The sequence below is a fragment of the Canis lupus genome, chromosome 10 (genome assembly GCF_048164855.1).
Source record: "Canis lupus baileyi chromosome 10, mCanLup2.hap1, whole genome shotgun sequence".
NCBI lineage: Eukaryota > Metazoa > Chordata > Mammalia > Carnivora > Canidae > Canis > Canis lupus.
The window spans coordinates 41,219,843-41,233,197 of NC_132847.1; the positions used below are offsets into that span (position 1 = coordinate 41,219,843).

Sequence of the window (13,355 nt, forward strand, 5' to 3'; positions counted from 1 at the left end):
GGTATACATATATTAGGCCCATAATGTGGCTCCCTAAGGAGAGTAGAACAAGAAAATGCTGGGGCAGGGGGCTCTTGAATTAGAGGTGGGAGTGGGTGCATAGGAAAGCTTGGAAGCTTCTGAGGTCCCATAGGAGAGTGTGCAGAAGCGGGCAGGGCAGGCCCATCAAAGGGACGATAAAATGAGCCCTTCCATGTGAGTACCCCTTGGTCCTAGATCACAAAGGACCTTCGGAGACATGAACACACATTTTATTTGGAGAAAACTCAAAGCTTTCACACATAAGACAACATAACATCTGAGAAAGTAGCAGGGAGCGGGGAAGGGTAGGGTCCTGGAGCAGGTGGTACGCACTGGGGGTGCTCCCGCGACGGGGCCAGCAGAGTCAGGCTGATGGGCCTGGAATGAATCCAGTGAACAGCCACGGCGGCAGCAGCCATGTGCAGCTTCACTCCTCGCACTCCATGGAACAGGATGACCCCCCGAGGGGTGTCCAATGAACATGGCTTCACTTCAGCTTGTCAATTTGGCTATGACCGGCCAGGATGGGGAAACTCCTTACAAACTCACTGGACTCATGATCCCCGACCGCCCAAAGTGGTCCACAGGGGAATGAAAACCATTCCCTCCAGACTTCTTGCCCCACTCCTAGGCCCGAATTCAGTTTTAACTCCCCATTCACCAAGCACCTTGATGCTGCTAAATACAATCTCAATTTTGAAGACCAGAAACTTGCTCAGGGCAGGAGCTGCTCCGTGTCACAAGCTGCGGAGCCGGCCTCCAGACCTGGACCTCTTGCTCCAAGCGCATTTCTCTTTTCACCATCCTGTACCACCTTCCAGAAAAATCCGCTAATTCTGTGCCTCTCCAGTAAACCTTGTGTGCAGTAACTCTGATTACTTTGAATTTAGGGAAAAGCCTGTCATTTGGACTAGGATCTGCTCTACAAATTCATCTTTTGTTCCTTCTACTTTCTGAGAAAAGAATACAGTATTCTGAACTGTAGATAGGTGACAGACTTTTTAAATTTTATTTTATTTATTTGACACAGTGTGCACAAGCAAGGGGAGCAGTAGGCAGAGGCAGAGGGAGAAGCAGACCCCCCACTGAACAGGGAGCCTGATGCAGGACTCGATCCCAGGACCCTGGGATCATGACCTGAGCCAAGTGAGCCAAGGGCAGACACTCAACTGACTAAGCCACCCGGGCCCCCCCCCCCCAGACTGGCTGACTTGAAATGGAGCTTGGCAGCTTAGCTCCTCCACCACACTTTGTGACCTTGGAAAGCAGCCACTTAATTAGTTTTTCCGTAAACCGGCCTCGTCCACACCTCTCTCACAGGACCATTGTGAGAAACCCATCTCCGAGAGCGCCTGGTATACTCACAGACCCTCCCTGTTGTCCTCTGTGTTAAAACCATCCTAGAATTGTTTGAAACCTTCAGAACGTCTGTTTTTGACATCAGACTGGCCCAGAGATTCGACAGCCTGGTACCCGTAGGGTCCCACCCAAGAACATTTCCTTCAAAAGAGGTTCCTGTTACAGAAACAGCCCTGGTTTTAAATACACCCGCTCCCCTCATAAAAATGCCTCAGCCAGCTAAAGCCATTCTGCTTCAAATATTTAATTAATACCTTCACAGGGGTCTGGTCCTTATTAAAGACTCTCGGGGACCATGTCTTAGGGGCAACGCTTTGTTCTAAGCAGCTCTATGTCTTACAGATAAAATAAAGTGCTGGAATGTGCTTTCCATTAAGAGCAGGGAAGCTTGCCTGCCCGCTGCTGCAGACCCCTTTGTCATCGTTGTGACACATTAAGGCATAATCCAAGTACAACATACAAACACAAACAGTGTAAATCCTCCCACTTAGTAAAAAGAGCCCCAGTAAAACCACAAGAAAGGTCTGGTAATTAGCTGAGGGGATTAAAAACTGGATGAGCACTTCCTTTACCTCCTTTCTCTCCTGAAGAGGCCAGAAAGGCACATTGCTCCCCCAGCCAGCAAGAGCCAGAACACAAAGCGCTAGCTCTGCTCTGGCTTCCTCCAGTACCTTCTGGGCTTCTCAGCCTTGGGCAGGTCAGCTTGCCTTGGTTAACAGTCCTGCCTTCCCAGCAGACGGACACACACGGAGCCCACCTTTGTTTCCTGTGCTAAAGACTGGCAACTGCTGGCTTGCATCTTATTGTTAGGGGAGTAACTTCTTTTTGTTTTTTCTGGTTACAAAAACTGAGTAGCCCAATTTTGAGATCTTGGGAACATCAAGGAAAAAATGAAAAAGCACATGAAGATTCAATCACAGCCAAAGCTCCTAGAGATGACTCTGGTACATCTTGCTCCTTCTGTGTGTGTGTTTATGAAACTATTACTTACACATTTACACTTTATTTCCTACCTCTTTCATCTTCCTACTACACCCTGAACCTTTCCCTCTGCCATTTTATGTCTGATCACCGCAGAGCATGCCAACAAGGGCCAGACCAACATACGTATAACCAATGATTTCCTATATGGCAAATGCTGAGGTCCTCCGAGTTTTTCCACTGTTGTGAACAATGCAATGATAGCATCTTGTCCATCGGTCTTTGGGCTAGCTCTTTCAGATGGACTCCTGAAAAGCGAATGACTTCTCTCCCAAAAGACTATACTGCTCTGCTCCCTTATCTATGTGTGAAAAGATCTACCTCAACCATCCTTCTTCTTGTCCTTCCATTTACATGATAGAAGAGTCCTGGGGGGAGATGGGCCCACTACAGAAAGGTGTACCCCTCCTCCCGACTGAGTGAATTGGGAGGGAACTCAGGGTCTTTTACAAAAATCTAACATGGTTGAGAGCAGGGATTTCAACTTTGGCCTTTGTGCTGTAGCCAAGATCTCATAAGAGTTTGTTTATTTTTCTCTCCTTCTCCCTTTTGATAATCAACAAACTTAATGGATTCATTGAAAGTCCCACAAGTCTTCCCCTTCCCAGGAGCAGAATGAAGTAATCTAGTTCCCATGTTCTGACAGCATGGTTTGGAGGCCACTAAAGACGATAGCCTGCAGCCCATAGAGCCAGGGTGAGTTCAAATAACTGGAGGTTTGCTAAAACAATCAAGCAAAGGGACGTTTGCACCAGAGCCTTGGAGATCTTCCAACACTTAGCTGTCCAATTAATCCTTCCTACAAGAGTTGAAGCCTTTCCTCTACCTGAATGTTGCTCTATCTTGACATTGAATTGAGCTTTGCTGTCAGAAGAATCCATTTTCTCATGGTTAGAGACACAGCCAATGCTTTTCTCAAGTACGGGGAGCCTCAGGGTGTGATCCTTGCATCCTGCCTGAAGCTAATACAAAAAAGGGCAGGTAAGCTCTCAGCTCACTGTGTGCTGAGCACCTTCTGCTTTGGGGGTTTCGATAGGGCAAGACTTAGGATGACCCTCCGCCTCAACATCCCTAACTGACGGGGGCCACACAAGACATCTGTCCCAAGGTCCCCTGAGTATCTCAGATGCATTTCATGACCTGGCTGTAAAGACAGTTCCACAGTTCCAGGTATGAATTTGCTGGTCTCGGGTTTTATGCTGAATGACTCTGAAATACCCTACCGAAGAGGCTAGCGGAAGTTTCCACTCTGAAGGTTTGGCTTGGATTTCTTGCTGCCTCCTAAGGCAAGGCCTCAAGCTGGGTCTCTGGGCTTAACTAACAGGCAGGTTAACTATTTCACTGCTGGACGTCCGCTCCCTCCCCAGCCCTCCGAGCCCCACCCCACAGTCTGGAAGTACATTCTGCAAAGGCTTATAAAGCACACAGGAAAACTGCCCATTCCAAGGGCTATTTTTTTTTGAAGAGAAAAGAAGATATTTAGAAAGAGTCCATTGTACTAAAAACATATAACACTTGTTTAAAATTTTTTTTAAATTTAGGGGTCCAGAGAACTTTTTTACGAAGACTCTCACCAGCCAAATAACCCTCACTGATATTTTACATAAAATACATGTGTAAGTTTAGGAGGTTGAGATCATTCAGAAAGGTAGAAAGTTAAAAGTGGGGAAATAATGCAAAGCCTGCTTTACTCATCAGGATAAACGTAAAGCTTACTATACATTCTTATAGATCAATTATTCTAATCATGTACACTTTGAATTGTACTAGGTTTTTGGCAACACAATCCTTACATAAAATGAGAGCACCCCACTCTGTTTGCATCCTTCTATTTTAGGGAGAAGGAAAGACTTCCCCCTTTAGAGGGAAGAAAAGACTTCTTAAAGTCTCAGAGATGCAGCAGCAGGGCATGCATGCAGGCCCCGGTGTGATCCTAGGGTCACTGCACCACTCGTGCCAGCTGCTTCCAGCTCCCCGGGGCATTGTGGTAAGTGGCCAGCATCCCTGCCGCCGATCCAGCACCCACCGTGCCACGGTGAGCCTGACGGGCACGCTGTGCCCCTACTCACATCCTGTAAATGACTCCGCTTCACATACTCTCCTGGGGCTGCCGATTAGCTATGGAAAACATTGTTCAGAGATCTGTTTTTTAAAGAATGTGGGTTCTAACAAGCAGGTGGTATCATGTTAATAGTTACAAGTGTCGCTGTAGGTGACCACCCAGCTCTCTTAAGGGCTATAGGATAATAACAACAAGCATCTTAGCAAGATTGAGGCCAAGAGATGGCAACCACAGCTATCACTTTGTGCCTTAAAGCCTCTGGAAATGGGAGAGGAAGAGAGTCACCTGAATAAGTAAATCAAAATAAAACTGTTGTCGGTTATTTCAGTATCTATGGTGTAGCAGGCATGGGCTGTGTGTGTCGCGTCAGCATGTAACAACTCTGGGACGTAGACCCTATGATCCCACTATCCAGATGAGGACACCGAGATTCGGGGCTGTTGAAAAACAAAGGTCACCCAATGGTAAATGCCAGCCAGGGCTGGTTTGCTGGGGCAGCTCCAACAGGACACGGCCTGACTGGGGGGCTTCAACAACATGCATTTATTCTCTCCTGGCCCTGGAGGCTGGAAATCTGAGATCAAGGTGAAGGCAGGGCTCCTTTCTTCTGAGGCCTCCTTCTGTGGCCTGTAGACACATGGTCATTGTGTGTCTTCATGTGGTCACCCCTCTGTGTCCTCCTCTCCTCACCTCAGAAACTCACCAGTCGCATTTGACTTGGGCCCACCTGAATGACCCCATTACTTCTTCAAAGACCCTGTCTCCAAATACAGTCATGTGCTGACATCCTGGGGGTTCCAACCTCAGCCTGTGAAGGAGGGGGCACGATTCGGTCCAGAACAAGTGGCTGAGCCTGGATTCTGCTTCAAGTCTGGGATGCCAGAAGCTCGTATTGTTTCTGCTGCCTTATGTTGCCTTGGAATTCAAAAAGATTCCTTAACTTCTCTGGCCCACTTCAACGTGACTTAAGGAACCACAAAATAGATAATACCAAGGCACCTGGATGGCTCAGTGGTTGAGCGTCTGCCTTTGGCTCAGGGCGTGATCCCAGATCCCAGGATCAAGTTCCAAGTCGGGCTCCCTGCAGGGAGCCTGCTTCTCCCTCTGCCTGTGTCTCTGCCTCTCTCTGTGTCTCTCACGAATAAATAAATAAATAAAACCTTTAAAAAAATAGACAATACCTATTTATAAGCAGTGAGCTCTTTGGGCCTTGAATTGTTTTATTCATTATTGTTCAAAGTACAATTGATTTGTCTCTATGCCTGCTAATGCAGGATGATGGAGGCTTTTTGTCGTTTTGTTGTTTATTTCTCCCCCAAATGTCCCACAGATAAAGGCCTAAAGACCTCTGCTAACCTGTGGCTGGGACTTCTCTGCACATTCTTGGCCGGGATCAAGACTCCTCTCCATGTCCTGCCTGAGGACCCTCTGGAGGGGTTACCAGGCCACAGCCAGCCCCTGGAATGTCCACAGAGCAGGCAGGACATGGATGGCTTTGTCACCTCCGGCGAATAATCTAGCTGTGCCCCTTTCCAGTCCCTTCAGCTACTTCCCAAGATGAACTCCCTCCACAATTTCTACTGTCTCTGCAGTCAACCTATGATATTAGTTACTATTTTTCTAAGACCATTATACATGTTTTATTTAAGTGTATCTTTTTAAGGGAAGGCTTCTATCACTTTCTTAACTGGAAAGCCTGGAAGTTCGGCCACAGATAGAAGGTAAGTACAAGAAAACAAAATATTACTAAAGTCTAGATCGACACAGCTGCTTACCACCTCTCTCTGTTGGAAAAATAAATACTAGGAAGTGTCAAAGAAGCGATGGAGAAATGCTGCCACAGACATGAGATTTTTCTTCTAAGTTAATTGGGAGGTGGAAACAAACTAGAAGGTGGGAGTAACCTTCTTGCCCTGTGATCAGTGCTCTCTGGGTCTTTGTCATATCCCAAACCCATTCCACCCACATTCAGGAAATGCTGCTTTCTACCTTTCAAAGTGCTCTTAAGAGCACAGCCACCCGCACAAGCAGAGCAGACATTTTACACTGGTTTTCAATGGAGAAAGTAGATAAAACTCCAGCAAATGATAGGTACTCTTAGAAACTCCTGAACCCCAGGGAAGCTGCCTCTTTGGAGTTCAGAGTTGGATGACTGTGCTTGGGCTCTGGGAATGCAGTCCAGGGAGGGGAGGAGGGAGGGGAGGAGGGAAGGGAGGAACACTTTCGGCCAGGTGGTCCTGAGCCAACTACTACACAGCGGGAAACCAAACGTAGGTTCAGACACACATGCTAGACCCAGGTTTCCAGGACTCCTGGTCTCTTGACAGGGCTGCGGAAGGTGCTAGGATAACATCCGCTTCTTCCAGGGAAGGGGGGACCACTTGCTGCTCTCTTTGCTCAGCTGCGGAGATTGATTTGACTGCAGGATTTCCCAGGTCCTTCCTTTCCTGTCTTTGTTTTACAAACAGCTGACCTAATTCTCAAATCAGAGGACTCTTTAAACCCTGGCTCGTACAGGGTGGTCAGGGACCCCACCCAGGAGCTTGTGAGAAGTGCAGGGGGTCCCCGTGCTCCACTCTCTACACCCACTCCCCACGTCACAGATCAATAGGAATCAGAAGCTCCAGGTGAACAAAGTCTCAAATTCGAATGCACATTAAATTTTGAGAAGCATTACTTTAAAAGACTGCAGTCAGGAGGTCATGCTGGGCATGGGGCCACGGATCCTACAGGGGCATGGTCCTCCTGCTCGGAGCCAGGAGCCACCACTCTGCATGTTGCTACTGTGACGAGCACAGGTTCTAATCCAGGATCCCCTACTTACCAGCGGGAGGATCTTAAGCAAGTCACCTAGCCTCTCGGGGCCTCTGCTGGCTCACTTGTAGAACAAAGAGAACAAAATCTACCCCTCGGGATTGTCGGTTGTCGGAAGTAGTCCAGGAGAATGCCCGCGGAGCACTTCACCAGGTGCCTGGCGCATGGGGAGTCCTGAGTCAAGGTGTGTTTTCAGTAAATAGGTATCGAGTACCTACAGTGTCCAGGCTGTGCTCCAGGCCCTAGGGATGTGGCACTGAACGGGACAGGTGGCAGGGTCCTGCTTTCGTGGGGTTTACATTCAAGGGGTGAGACAGGGGAAAAAAATTAGAACTTTCAGGAGCATTAAGAACCCTGAAGAAAATGAATCCCATGAGAGTGTAGTAGGTGTGGAAGTATGACAGGTGGTCAGGCGTGGTGTCTCTGAGGAAATGACACTGGAGCCAAGACCCCAGACTGATGAGGGAGGCAGTCATATGTACGTCTTGAGGCAGAGCATTCTAGAAGGAGGTTCATCGGGCAGAGGGGCAAAAGCCCTGACTTATGACAAGCCCACTTCAGGAAAGGAAGGGAAAGGAAGGTCACGTTGGCTGGAGCGGAGGTGTCAGGAGATTTCTTGATAGAAATCCCTCTCTGTCGGGGATGTTGTCCTTCAGCTCTCTAACCATCCTCCGGCTCTCTTCAGAAGGCCGTTCATGTTCGCCCACAGGACACGTGGCAGATGGGCCGACTTGGGGTCCACGAGTGTTCCTTGTCCCAGGCTCCAGCTCAGCAGGGATTTACTGGTCTGAATTCCTACGGGAGAAAGAGGTACTTCAGGCCCAACACCAAGTGCTTGGGAGAGGGAAGCAAGACTCTTCTAGGCTAGAGAGCCCCTGACTGGAGACAGTTGAGGTCTCCACGGTGGGGTTTGTTTCCTCCTGATTTCACAGAGAAGCCAGTGGTGCCAAATGCTGTGGAAAGCATGCCCAGAGCAGCGGGCAAGATCTGACTCAGAGTCTGGACCAAATTTGGACTGTTAGATGGTAGTTCCAAGTCTGCCTCAACTGTTCAGCCTGAATTCACGAAGTGTTAGGCAAAGGGGGAAACAAGTAGCTTGCTTCAGAGGCTTAACTCCCCCTGTGAATCATGCCATGTTCTGTATAAGATCACCCTTTACAAAGAACTGGTGCCCGCTCCTCACTGGATCCTAACAACCCCGGGAGGCAGGGTAAGTCTCACCATCCCTATTTTGCAAATGCTTAGAAAGATTACAGCCTGGAGTGATAGAACCAGGACCAGAAAGCAGATCTTCTGGCCCCTGGCCAGTGGCCTTTTCAGTGGGCCAGCCATTGCCAGCAGCGCATGACCGTTGCTCTCCGAAGATTCTCTTCAGGCACATCTTTCTTTCCACCATCCTGGCCTCCTGTGTGCTGCCCCCACCCCCGACTCTTGCCATTGCTAACTTTGGCTTACCCTCTCCTTGCTATCTTCATTTTATCCAAAGCATAATCCAGAATAATCTCCCCCATATAAGAGCAGCTACTTAGCACCTTCATTCCCCTTTGCCATGTAACCTAACAGCTACTCAGCTTCTGGGAATTAGGAAGTGGACATCTCTTTCTGGATTATTCAGCCTACCACATGCAGTCTTTCCCTGAGCAGCCATTTCTTGGCAGGAACGTCATCCTATGGGAGATTTACCACCACACCACACTTGGTAAGTCACCACTATCCTCCTACCTGTGTGCCTCCACTCAGCCAGGTGTTTGTAGTTTAGGGTGATTTAATCTCTAATCGTCTTTATTTTTAGTGTCCCTGGTGGGCATGAATCCTTAATGATCTTTGATTTTGGAAACTCTATTTGCTCGATTTAAAAAAAAAAAAAAAAAGTTGTGCTTGGGTGACTCAGTTGGCTAAGCGTCCAACTCTTGGTTTCAACTCAGGTTATGATCTCAGGGTCATGAGATCGAGCCCTGTATCAGGCTCTGCACTGAGCATGGAGCCTGCTTGAGATTCTCTCTCTCCCTCTGCCCCTCCTGCTCTCACGCTCTCTCTAAAAAAACAAAACACAAAAACCTCCTCCATTAAAAGGAAGAACTCCACATACCATCCTCCTGAAATGTTAAGATTTGGAGAAAGTTAAGTCCCACTTTGGGTGGAGCCCAACCCTGAAAGGTTCCCTTCCAGAGGCGAAGGGCACTGCCACCACCTGTGCTAGAGAAGGGGAAGCCATTTCTCAGTCTTAATCAGAACGTGTCTTCCTTTAACAATCCACCTAGATGGGCAGCCTGGGTGGCTCAGAGGTTTAGGGCCGCCTTTGGCCCAGTGCCTGATCCTAGAGACCCAGGATCGAGTCCCACGTCGGGCTCCCTGCATGGAGCCTGCTTCTCACTGTGTCTCTACCTCTCTATGTTGCTCATGAATAAATAAATAAAATATTTTAAACACACACACACACACACACACACACACACACACACACAATCCCCCTAGACGCTGTTTATAGCTATGCAGTCTCCGAAAGGCAGGTCAGCAGCTCGCCTCCTCCCGGGTGGGCCGTCTGTTGGAAGAAGGCCTTAGAAGCCGCACTAATGCATTCAACTGGTTGCTTTGCTGATGACATCACACATACCAGAGTCACCGCGGCTGGCTGAGTCCAATTACGGTAAATGCGACACTGAGATTTCCAGTACAGCCCGAGAAAGGTCTTGAAGATTTCAGACTTTGGGGGGAAAAAACCGGCTGGAATAGAGTCTGGCCACACTGTTTCGTTGGTCTGGGGTAATATAAACACAAGGCAGGGCTCTGTGTACGGTTCTTCCTGTAAAAACCCTTGAAGGAGCCTAAGGAACAGAGTGCCCTTCCACAGTGGATGGCTCTCTTTAGAGAATTTCGTGCTGAGAACGCAAAAATCCCGGCTCTTGGATGCCAAGGAAAAATCCAAGGCTCTCACCTGCCTCTTTCATTTCACAAGCTTTTACTGACCATCAGCTTTTATCAAGAGCTCTAGGGGATCCCTGGGTGGCTCAGTGGTTTGGTGCCTGCGTTCGGCCCAGGACGTGATCCTGGAGTTCCGGGATCAAGTCCCACGTCGGGCTCCCTGCATGGAGCCTGCTTCTTCCTCTGCCTGTGTCTCTGCCTCTCTCTCTCTCTCTCTCTCTCTCATAAACAAATGAATAAAATCTTAAAAGAGCTCTGGGTGATGATTTGGGGAAAACAAAGCAGATGAGGCCAGCTCAGGGCAGGTCAGTCTATGCAGGATCCCAAGCAGCCTAATTATTTGGTGCTACTCTAATTGAATATTCCTTATTTTCTATACTTATTTAGTGGGTATGGGGAGAAAAGGATTTACTACTCTTTCTATACAGAAGCAAATCCAGTTACCTCTAATTGGCGATAAGAAAATGTTCAACACTTCTGGCATTCACTAGAATTTTTGTTTTCTTCCCAGTTTTAAATTGTCATTTGTTTTCAAATCAGACCACTTTTACGCAGAAGGACATATTGGAGAGTTTTGAATTCAGGAGATAATAATATAATTCACTCAATGCAATAAGTAGCAGTACCCTATCAACAGTATGTGGTATCAGAATGATGGTTGTCTACCACTTTCAGGCCACACTGTCCGCTGGGTGGTCTCAGAGTAGTGTGATATTCTTGTTGCTGTATGTTTTTCATATACAATTTATAATTTGAAAAATTCTGCCAGTATTTTCATTGAAATCCAATTTCTTGGGCTTATTTCTAGCTATATTATTCTCAAGTTGCCGAAAATAGGATCTTTTCTTCTACGTTTTACAATCAATCGCTGTTTCCATATTTCAGGCTCTTTTTTTTAGTACTGATTCAGAGTAAATTTTTATAGCTGCCTTTGTGAACTTTCCTATTCATTTTCATATTTTTTCCTATTAGTTTTCTTATTTCTTTCCCTGAGGTATATGACCATACCATCCACAAATACTGCTAGGCTTCTGGCAAGTTTGGAACTAGTTAGCTCCTTGTCTTCTAGTTATGCTGGTCTGTGTCTCCAGACCAGTGTTAAGAGGTGGTAGTGAATTTGGAAGTCCCTGCCTCGTCACTGACCTTAATGGGAATGTTTTTCATGTCTTTCCATTAGCATGACTGCAGCTTTGGGAATAGGATCTATATTTTCTGTTTCATGGAACTTTCCTGATACAGCCCGCCTTCATGCCTTGGTACATGTCTCCCTCCTTTACTTGGGAAACCTTTACTTAACCTCCATGGTTTCTTTCAAACTCCATCTTCAGCATGAAGTCTTCCTTCTGACTCGGGCTATTAGTCATCTCCTCTCCTGTTTTCCCATAATACCCAGCTCATCCTTTCATTAGGTATGACACCTAACACACTGCTTTGTAACCATCTGTGGCTTTCTTTAGGGCTCTGAGCCCCCTTAGATCAGGTGTCCTGTCCAGAGCTTGGTAAGGACTGGGCCAGCCACGCCACGTCTGGAAGCACTGATCTCATGAAGGACACATCAGTAGACTTAGTCTCAGTATATAACCCCTCTTGGCCTCATGACTTTAAATACTGTCTATAGGGAATTGATCTCAAATTGGTAGCTCTTGCCCTGACCTGTCCATTGAGCACATTCCTCCAACTGCCCACTTGATTTATACCAACTTGAGCCACACCGCCACACCTATCCTTGTCTAAAACAGAACTGTCGAGTCCCGGTTCCTCCAAATCTGTTGCTGACCAGCCTCTCACACCAACTGTCCCCTGTCGGCCAGTGGCACCAGAGTCGCCCTGGACTCCTTTCTTCCTCGCACCTTGCACCCCCCGTAGGAGCCGCTACAGAGACAGAGCGCGAACAAGTCTTAGAATAATGTGAAAAGGAAATTACCATTTCTCACAGATACACAAGCACAAACGCACTCCTTTGTATGTAAGAGGCCAGCAGTGGTCGCCTTTTGGGAGTGAAACAGGGTGGCTGGGATACAAGGACGGGAAGGAGACTACGTCTCCACCCTTCCTGCTCCGAGTTCTGACCCACGTGCCTGCCATCCCTCTTCAAAACCAGTTAAGCAGCAGAACAGCGACGACAGGAGGCGTTTGACCTTGTGATTTGAGACCCGAGCGTGCATGGGGCGGGACACAGATGAAACTGGGTAACGAAACTGATCTCGCGGAATTATGACCATCAGAGAGCATGTTCTCAACACCTAGCCGAGGGCCTGGGCCGCTTTGGGTGTCCAATAAATGGGAGCTGCTATTACTCGCAGATTGCAGAACAGAATCACACATCATTTAGTGGGGTGGGAGGTTGGATTCTGCAGGTTTAACTAGGGTAGGCCGAATTCTCCAGTTACTCTTACGTGTTGCACGTCCAGATGGCGTCTGGCGAGGGCCAGCTGTGAGGCCCGAGCGCCCCACCCGGGAGGTGCGAGCAGCCGGGGCTTGGCCTGAAGCCCTAGGTCAGAGCCCGCCCGGCCCGGCCCGGCCCGGCCCAGAGGGCGTGGGCCCCAGAACACCCCTTTCCTCGGGGGCCCGGGCGCGCACGAGCCCCTCCCCGGCGGCTCTGCAGCACCTGCCCGGCCCTGACTCACGGAGCCCGTGCTCCCGCCCCCGGGCGCAGCCGATTGGATGACGCGTGCGACCTGACTCAGGCTGAGCCAATCAGACTCTCCTCCGCGTGACGCGCCGCTGGAACCGAAGGAGGCCCGGGTCAGCGTCTCTAGGAGGCCAGTGGTTGGCTGGGTCGGGGTGGAGCGGTGGGTAGAGCCGCAGGACAGTCCAGTGCCCCGACGCAGAGGGCTTCGGCCCGGCTCCACCCCGGCCAGAGGCGCGGCTCTGTCAGTGCCTTTGAGACTGACTGGTCGGGTGTCCCTGGGCGCTTCGGGTTCTTTCCCACCTGGCCCGCTTTTCTCTTTAGGCCAAGTCAACTTGGTGTCTGGGTTTTCTTCTCTTTCTTTTTCTCTTATTTTTGGTTTGTTTTTTTAGGTTTTTTTTTTTTTTTTTTTTTTTTTTTTATAACTAAAACATGCAAACCAATACAGACATTGACAGCGATAAATCCCCACCTCCCTGTGACGGTAACAGAGTTCCATGGGCCAAGCCCCAACAGCGGCTGAGCCTTTGGAGAGCAGCCCTGACACCTGTCCCAGGAGACAAGTCC

General features: G+C 48.6%; 1 long non-coding RNA gene across 1 annotated transcript; it reads right to left on the reverse strand.

Annotated features, from left to right (window-relative positions):
• Nucleotides 1-5,607: 5,607 nt before the first annotated feature.
• LOC140640933 (uncharacterized) lies at nt 5,608-12,762 on the reverse strand. The gene is made up of 2 exons (XR_012037534.1): nt 12,556-12,762; nt 5,608-8,032 (listed from the first exon to the last, which is right to left on the reverse strand). It is a non-coding gene; the product is annotated as an uncharacterized lncRNA (long non-coding RNA).
• Between the last annotated feature and the right edge of the window lie 593 nt (nt 12,763-13,355).